Genomic DNA, 7725 nt, shown 5'->3' on the forward strand with positions numbered 1-7725 from the left:
CTCAAAATAAATAAATAAAACTTAAAAAAAAAAAAAAAAAAAAGAATTATTTTGAGCTGAAAGGAATTGGGAAAAAAAAGGGACACGGGAAAAACTGCCCCCCCCCCCCTTACAGGACAGGAGGGCAGGACAATTCTTGATCATCAGAGACACCTCTAGACTCTAGCTCAGAAATAGCACCAGAGGACTCCACGTAACAAACCCTATTAGGTAACCTTTATCCTCACTCTCTCCAAATATTTACCTTCCCACAGTTTGCTGCCCGTAGAAGCACATAGTCCTGGTGCTTTGTCTTGTCACTTCTCTATCAGATTCATTGTTCTTTTGTTCGATGCACTACAAGCCCAACTCCTAATTGCCCCTTTGAGTTCTCCGGTGCACATACGCTCATGAAGAAACCATTCTTCTCCTATTAATCTGTTTTGTGTCAGTCCAATGTGCAGGGCGCCAGCCAGAGAACCTCAGAGGGTAGAGGGAAAAGTTCATTTGCTCCTCCCCTACAACGGCAGCATTACTCGCAACAGCCAAACATGGAAACACAAGTGCGACACCAACAGAATGGATAAACAAAAAATGTATGTACGTGCGATGGAATATTATTTGACCTTCAGAAAGGGCATTCTGACACAGGCTACGACGTGGATGAACCTTAAAGATATTATGCCAAGGGAAGTAAACCAATCACAAAAAGCCAAAGATCCTATTTCACTGATGCGAGGCATCTAGAACAGTCAGACTCAAGGACAGAAAGTAGAACGGTGATTGCCAGGCACTGGGGAAGTGGGGAAAGGGGAGTTGTTTAATGGGCACAGAGTTTCAGTTTTGCAAGATGAAAAAGTTCAGGAGATTGGTTGCACCACGGTGTGAACGTACTTAACAACACTGAACTGCACACTTAAAAATGGTTAAGATGGTAAGTTTTATGGTATGTGTATTTTGCCACAATTTTTTTTTTTTTAAAAAGCCATGCTTTTATCTATTACAAGATAAAGTGGTTCAGGAACCACTGACTTAAAACCAAGAGTTGAACACAACTGACGGAGTCACCCAGGCCCCCCCACTGTTCCTAACTTCTTTTGCGTCCTCCTATAAATATTCTAAGTGTAAACATATCCCATTATTTATACTAACCATAGCACTGCACCTTGCTTTCCGTTTTCACCTATTATATTCTGGAGGCTGGTCCACATCAATACATGCTGACCTGTGCCCCTTTTTAACGCCACTCGCTGTGTCAAACCATTGCACAGATGTACCGTATTTATTTATTTAGCTAGTATTCTCTTGGACATGTAAGTTATTTCCAAATGTTTCCTATTGCAAAAAGGGCGGGAATGAATATCCTTCTACATGCTTCTGTGGGCGCAGGTGCCCTACATCTGTAGAATAAATTCCGGTGAGAGAGGAGTCAAAAAGATACCCGATTTTCACTTTCAGGAGATACTGTCAACATTTTCTTCTGATGAGGCTATACCAAATTTACATTTACACCTAAACTGTAATGCATGCTTGATTGCCCACCTTGTCACATCTGTTCATAAAAAGCCCAAACATTTCATCAGCCAACTTAATCTGGTCTACATCCCTCTTCCCTACACTCTGACTGCAGGTGGCTCTGGATTTACTTTCCTTGTTTTATATCCAAAACACAGTTTCTGATTCTTATCCTTTAACCTCAGGACTCATGAGCAGCATTCCATCCCAGAAGGCTAGTAAATAGCCCTCAGTACCATCCCCTTTCCACCCCCTTGCTATAGGGGGGCAGCGGTCTGATGATTGAGACTTCTCCATGGAGATTCTCCCTTTACAACCAATAGTTCTGCAACATGAACCGGATTATGCTTGCGATAATCCAGATTACTCACTGTGCAATTCAAACTCCCCCATCACAACCCTCATGGCACTTAGTCACTTGGGAGCCTTGCCACACCCTGCAGATCCCCTCAACTGGAAGTAAATAAGGCCCCCCGAACAGTAGGTTGATAAAGAAATATTCTCAAATGCCATTTTATCCCAACGATCTGAGGGGCAGTGCCTCAAAGTGCCCTTCTTTGGTACAATCTGCCCTTCATGACCCCAAGCCTGTAGGTAGGAACTTATCCATAGTCTGAGCTGATCTCCAGGTCCTGCCATACTCGCTGCCCTGAGACACATCATGATCTCGCGTTTTTGTTGTTTGTTTGTTAAAGGCTATACCTTTAAGTAATGTCTATACATACCTAAGATGGGTCTTGCACTCAGGACCCCTACATCAAGAGTCCCATGCTCCGCTGACTGAGCCAGCCAGGCACCCTGGGATCTCGGTTTTGACGTCGTTTATGCTGTTCCCTTCCTTTGGAAGTATCCTTCCCTTTCACTGCTGTATTTCCAGTCTTTACCATTTTATAAGACAAACTTCAAATGCCACCTCCTCCACAAAGCCTTCCATGATTCCCTAACTGGGAGCAACCTTCACCCTCCTCAAAACTCCCCCAGCGTTTAGGACACTTGACATTTTCTAACCTTTTTGCTGACAATACATCTGGGCTTCCCTGTAGGCCTGGGAGATACTTGGAGGTGGGGACGGGACAGCGCTTTACTCACCTACATACTCTGTGCCACCACAAGCGGGTTACTTAAGTCATAGGCTCCTGGATATCCTGGCAGAAGTTCCTAGGCATGGCCTGTTTCACGCTGACCCCATAGAAAACTACCTGTACCAGGGGCGCCTGGGTGGCGCAGTCGGTTAAGCGTCCGACTTCAGCCAGGTCACGATCTCGCGGTCCGTGAGTTCGAGCCCCGCGTCAGGCTCTGGGCTGATGGCTCGGAGCCTGGAGCCTGTTTCCGATTCTGTGTCTCCCTCTCTCTCTGCCCCTCCCCCGTTCATGCTCTGTCTCTCTCTGTCCCAAAAATAAATAAAAAAGGTTGGGAAAAAAAAAAAAAAAAAAAAGAAAACTACCTGTACCAGATGTCACAATGCCCTCATCTAGCTGCTGATTCTGCTGGTCAAATTTATTTATTTATAATGTTTATTTATTTTTGAGAGAGAGACAGAGTGCGAGCAGGGGAGGGGAGAGAGAGGGAGACACAGAATCCGAAGCAGGCTCCAGGCTCTGAGCTGTCAGCACAGAGCCCAAGGCGGGGCTCGAACCCACGGACTGTGAGATCATGACCTGAGCCGAAGTCGGACGCTTAACCGGCTGAGTCATCCAGGCGCCTCTCTTGGTCAAATTGAAACCTCTGAACAGAATCCTGGCACTACCCGTACTGCCCGCATCTGGGCGTGAGCCTCTGTAACCTTCCTGGGCCTTGCTCTTCTGGCCATACTTACCCAACCCATCCCACCGTTTCACGCACAGCAACGCAGCCACTAAGCTTAAAATTACACGTGGACTCGGAGCGCTGTCCAAATCCCAGGCTAGGCATGGTATGCTTCTTTCAGGCTGGGTTGTTTCATTTCATTTCTGCAATGATCTCGGAAGGCAGAGGTTATTGTCCTCACTTTGAATAAGGAAAATTTTTTTTCCTTTTTTTCTAATTCATTTTTTCTAACTCAAATCACTCTTTCATCCTTAGACAAGTATACTTTTATCTATTCCGGACATAAACTATCTCCATTTTGATTCCGCGTTTTTCTTGATGGTAACCGCCCAAGGTATTCAGTGTTTGATGAGAAAATTTACTAGGTCTTGGGAGTCATAATGCTTTCTGCTAATGTGTGCATGCATGCTATAGATATTTAGAATCTATCAGATAATCTTTTGAGCACTATATAGATGGCACCCGTTTCTTGTCACAAGGTGTTCCTGTAAACTACATCCCAAGAAACACTACCGTGAAGCAGGTCTTAACGTATAATTTTTCCTACATAAAATTAAATGGTAATTCAGTTATATTCCTCAGATCAAACACCAAGTTATAGATATAACCAGCCAGGTAGCCTAAGTATAGCAGTGGTGAAGAGGCAGCACAGCGTAGGGGGTTAGGAGCAAAAACCGATAGCTAAAGCAACCTGGATTCAAATCCCGATAGTTACTTGCTACATATACTTGGAAGGGTCTCTTACTGGTGTGTGCCTCAATTTCATCAACAGTAAATCCTACTTCATGGGACTGTTAAGCAGAGTATTAAATTAATTAATTTGGGGGATGCATTTAGGACAATGGCTGGCACACACTAAGTATTACATAATCTAACATATACTAATTTATACATTATAAGCTTCAGGGGCAAATACACACCTGTACATTTGTCTTACCAGTTAAAATACAATTAAAACAATAAAACTCTTCTATTCTAAGTCTGAAAATAAGCGTAGAATAGCATAGCAACTGGGATCTGAAATGTATTAAAAGCTCAATCCTATGAACCAGGAGATCATGCCCCGAGCTGAAATCAAGAGGTGGACGCCTAACTGACTGAGCCACCCAGGCCCCCGACAGACATTTGTTTAAAACCACTTCAGGGGTGTCTGGCTGGCTCAGTTAGTAGAGCACGTGACCCTTGACTTTGGGGTTATGAGTTCAAGCCCTACTCTGGGTGTGGAGCCTACTTAAACAAAATTATATACACACACATATAACTTATTATATATTATATACATTTTATATATAAAATACATATATATTATTACATATATACGTATATATAAAATCACTTTAATAGTAGTACACTGCTCTCTTAAGAGAGAAAAAGTCCTGAGGAGGTAATTTAAAATGATGACTTTTTGGGGTACCTAAGTGGCTCAGTCAGTTGAGCATCTGACTTGACCAGCTGAGGTCATTATCTTGTGGTTCGTGAGTTTGAGCCCCACACGGGGCTTGCTGCTGTCACTGCAGAGCTCGCTTTGGATACTCTGTTCCTCTCCCTCGGCCCCTCCCCAACTTGCATGAGGGCCCTCTCTCTCTCAAAAATAAATAAATATTTAAAAAAATGATTACTCTTCAAAAAAGTTATCCAGAATTTAATCTTGTTTCCTTAAGAAACTTGTAGCAAACAGAAGCATTCCAAATATTCCACTGATTTGGGTAGTCTCTTAAGTATCCCATGGAAGTTGGATGGTATAATCCAGTTACACTTTAGTTATGCAAAGTACAAAGCTGTGGGAACTGCGTGAGACACTTAACATTTAGGAATAAATCACTGGTAAGCCTTTTCAGTTGCACAGTTTTCTGAGTCTGAAACTTTTAAGAATCAAAACATAGTAACTAGGTAAAAATAGCTTTTGATGAAGATATTAAGTGAAGGAAAATAGACCACACATGGTACACTCAATGTGATAATAACTATTCAAATCTGTGAAACAGCTCCATCCATCTATAGATTAGAAAGCAGACCGCAGAGAGGATAATGGTGGCTACTGGCACAGCATTCGGTTTAAAGTGAAATTTATGCCAAAACAATTTTCCGCTTTGCAATCACAACCACCAAAGTAACAACTGATTCAGGCAAAAATCACCAATAGATCCAAAAAGCCATTGTTGGGCAGAATATTCCAGAATAAGATATTCACAGTCTCAAAGATACACACAGGTTACTAATGGGGTTACAAAGGAAAAAGACAGGGGCACCTGGGTGGCTCGGTTAAGCGTGTGACACTTGGTTTGAGCTCAGGTTATGATCTCATGGTTTGTGAGATCGAGTCCCATGTCAGGCTCTGCGCCGACAGTCAGGAAAACTGCTTGGGATTCTCTCTTTGGCCCTCCTTTGCTCCCTCACTCAAAAAAGAAGAAATAAAAGAGGGAAAGGGAAAAGATAGAGGCAGTCTGGTACAGCGAGGCAATCTGGTACTCTACCAAAGTGATCCAATTTAACATCACCAACGATGGGACGAGTCCCATCAATGCTTCCTGATGCTGTGCCGTCTCTGTAGCTTTCCTGTCAAAAATGTTTACTCTGAATCTAATCATGTGAAACAAGATAAATCCAAACCGAGGGACGTTGTGCAAAATAACTGGCCTAGATTCGTCAAAATTGCACTGTCTAAGGAAATTAAGGAAACATGAAAACTAAATGCAGTGCAAGATCCTTGGAAGGATTTTATAAGGAAAAAGTCCAGCTATAGGAGACATTACTGAGACAACTGTGGAAATCTGAATAAGGACTGTAATCATTCCAAATAGTACTGTATTAAATATGAATTTCTTGAACTTGATCATTTAATTATGGTCATGTAAAATAATGCTCTTGTTTTAGAGGACTAAACTAATGTACTTATGAGATTAAACTGAATTATTGTATTAATCTGGATGTTTGCAAATCTCTCAAATGATTCATTAAAGAAAGAAAACAAACAGGGGCTCCTGGTGGCTCAGCTGGTTAAGCACCCAGCTCTCCGTTTCAGCTCAGGTCGTGATCTCATGGTTTGTGAGTTTGAACCCTGGGTCAGGCTTTGGGCTGACAGTGTGGAGCCTGCTTGGAAATCTCTCTCTGCCCCTTCCCACTCTCTCTCTCTCGAAATAAATAAATAAACTTAAAAAAAAAGAAAAAATATGTGCAGAGTGGTGAAACAAACATGGCAAAATGTTATCAGGTAAACTGAGGTCAAGAATAAATGGGTATTCGTGGTTTTTTCTTATAACTGTTTTGGGATTAAAAATTTTTTTAAAGAGTTGGGGCAAAAAGTCCATCTTTTTTTTTTTTTAAGATTTATTTTTGAGAGAGACAGCGCAAAGAGGGAAGGAGCAGGGAGAGAGAGAGACAGAAGATCTGAACAGGCTCTGCATTGACAGCAGCGAGCCTGATGTGGGGCTCGAACTCACGAACCACAAGATCATGACCTGAGCTGAAGTTGGACACCCAACCGACTGAGCCACCCAGGCACCCCTAAAGTTCGTTCTTTCTTTTTTCTTTCTCTTTCTTTCTTTCCTTCCTTTTCTTTCTTTTCTTTCTTTCTTTCTTTCTTCTTTCCTTCCTTCCTTTCTTTTTTTAAAGTTTATTTGAGAGAAAGAGAGAGACAGGAAGGGGTGGGGGGGGTGGGGGGGTGGGAGACAGACAGACAGGCAAAGAATCCCAAGCAAGCTCAGCCCTGTCAGTGCAGAGCCCAACATGGGGCCCAATCTTATGAACCATGAGATCATGACCTGAACTGAAATCAAGAGTTGGATGCCTAACCAACTGAACCACCCAAGCGCCCTGCTTTAAAGTTCTATACATGAAAAAAATAAAATAAACATAAAATACTAAAGTTCTAACATGATGCAGAGGTGTCTGGCTGGCTTAGTCGGAAGAGCATGTGACTCTTGACCTCAGGGTCGTGAGTTCCAAAAAGTTCTATACATGATCCAGAATGGATTCCGCTATAGTTACAGTCACCAAATATTCACAAGAAACCTAAAGAGACAAAAGGCAAACAGATGTCTAATTTCAAGTATTAAAGATATTTTGTTAGTCCACATTATCCTGGTAAAACATTAAGTTCACAGCAGGAAATCGCTTCCTAAATGGAGAATTTAAGTTTAAAAAACAATTATTTTTCTTTTTATAGATGTAGTATGTAACCAGAAACAAATCTGAGATATAATTTAGGGTTATGAAAAGTAAGTATAAAGGCAAAAGGTACGCTGACTATACGTAAACACAGAGGATTTAGTTTCCAGAAAAATTAACTGCTGCAAACCTCAGAATTTACTCGATAGCTGGACAGGTAAGATCCATTATTCAGTAACTTTATTCAGCAACCATCTACTGAACGCTAATTATGTGCCCGTGGTCCCGTGTTTAGTGTGCAGAAAGGATAAGACGTAA

This window comes from Panthera uncia, chromosome E1, assembly GCF_023721935.1.
Source record: "Panthera uncia isolate 11264 chromosome E1, Puncia_PCG_1.0, whole genome shotgun sequence".
In the NCBI taxonomy this organism is placed as follows: Eukaryota; Metazoa; Chordata; class Mammalia; order Carnivora; family Felidae; genus Panthera; species Panthera uncia.